We start from the raw sequence: 2,299 nt of genomic DNA on the forward strand, positions 1-2,299 counted from the left end.
CTACTCGTGTAATGTCTAGATAGTGCCTTATTCCACTACCTAAACGTTGTAGTACTTCTCTAATACTAGAATTTATCCCACATGATGAGAATAGGCAATAACCAACATAGACCATACTAGCTAGGCATAGAATCCGGAGTCTACCTTATACCGGTGGAGGGTGTTCCACTTGCTAATGGTAGAACTAGGACACATCCCATTTAGGCACATGGTTAAGGAATATCAAGGGTTTCTTTATAATAAAGTCTTATATTAAGTAGAGTCACTCCCCTAGCATACTCATTAGGTGCTAGCCTTTGTTCTCATAGAGTAATTCAATCAAGGGCATATGAAGAGGTACCATATAGTAGTCATAACCAAATCATAATACACCTTACAAAAGAGGGTCCACAAGTGCCGCCATACAATGGTTACTAAGATAGCTCAATGACTTTACTAAGGATAATTTCATGTCGTTTTAGCCAACCAACCCTAAGTTCATCATTCACATAAGAAGGATTTCATTACGACTTTCAACTTCAAGGATATCATAACCTTCTATCTAGGTTTAAGGTTCCACATAAATGACCCTCTTAACTTTGTTCAAGGTCATATTTCAGTCACATACATACATACATGACAAAAGTGCTTTATTTTACTAAGTCAAGAGTCATATTCATATTCTTCATGTATCAAGTAGAGGGACATAGGTCTACCATAGACACACACATACTTCATCTTATCACATATAACATAACATTCAAGAAGCACATAGGGACAACCAAGTCAACTATAAGTCAACCTATTCACTCCCATAGACCTTAACATTCTTCATCACAACACTCATATAGTCAATTAGAAAGCATCATACTTCACATCAAGTAACACACATTAAGACATCATCATAGTCTACTATAGACACACATCATCAGCTAGAAGAACTCATGCTTTGATTTCACATATACACATAAGTCATATAGACCTTCAAAATGATCATATATACAAGTTACAACATGATAATATCACAATTCATGAAAGTAATACTGACAAGGCTACATTCTTCACAAGTATATCACATAAGCACTACCACCATAAGTGGACCATATCAAACATCACAATTGAAACACCTATACTACACAATATAGAAGAGGTTAGGTCAACATACCACCATTCCAATATCAACACCTCCAATCCATAGCAGTTCAACCAATCCAATACACAAAGGCTCTTACCAATAGCCATAATCACCAATTCAAACCAATACTTAAACTGTACAAAGACTCAACATAATTCAATATGAAATGGATCCAATTAGTAAAACCTATATATAACTCTAACATGCTTGTTACATAATTCAATAGTCCAAAGTAAACTACACAAGAATTCAATACAATAGAGCTAGGATCAGATCATCCATAATATAGCCAAAATAAGGATTTCATGATTTGCATGGGTTCATAGAGTTTTTAACTTAGAATTATCAACTTAACACTTATTCAATCATAAATCATTGATTCAAAATGTTTTATGCAAGAACTCATGGTTAGATATCAATTTAGAAATTCATACTTTGAGAAAGTCTTGAAAAAACACTTTGAAGTTTGGCTCCTTGAAGAAACAAGAATCAAAGGATGAAAACCATATCTTGACTGATGCTTAGCCGCGAAACTGAAGAAGAATTGACGGAGAATTCAAGCTTCAAGCTCCCACCTTGCTTCAAGCTCCAATCGGGTTCTAAAGAGTTCTTCTTTGGGTTTGGGGTTTGATTTTTGAATAATGACTTGATTTGGGGTTCTAGACTTATAAAACTACTTAAAATACCCAAAAATTCCTTAAGTAACATCCCTAACCATATTTAGAACACTAGGTGAAATTTCTAATTTACCTTTGCATTGGCTGAGACCCTGCAGAAAACTGTAAGTCTCCATTGACGGATCAACCTACGGGGCGTAGACCCATCGACGGGTCGTGATGGCAACCATCGATTGGGTAAGAGACACGTCAAATGGGATATTGAGCTCCCCACTCTAAGTGTCAACCCACAAATCAATCGACGGGGCGTCGATGGACCTACAATCCGTTGATTAGCCTCGTTGGTTGGGACTATTTTTGCCAGTCTTGACCCACAAGTTGGGTCCTCCTCGAGGACCCTTTGGTTGGTCCTTGGGGAGTTTTTCTTGGACATTTCCAAACCAAATACCCTTGTGTACATGTTAGGAACCTCTCACATCAATTTCAACCAAAAGGAACACGTAAAATATGCCAAGACACACTAAGACACACAAGCACGTTTCAAGGTAAAACTTTTGAACGTCTTGGA

Source organism: Solanum pennellii, chromosome 2 (genome assembly GCF_001406875.1).
Source record: "Solanum pennellii chromosome 2, SPENNV200".
Lineage (NCBI taxonomy): Eukaryota > Viridiplantae > Streptophyta > Magnoliopsida > Solanales > Solanaceae > Solanum > Solanum pennellii.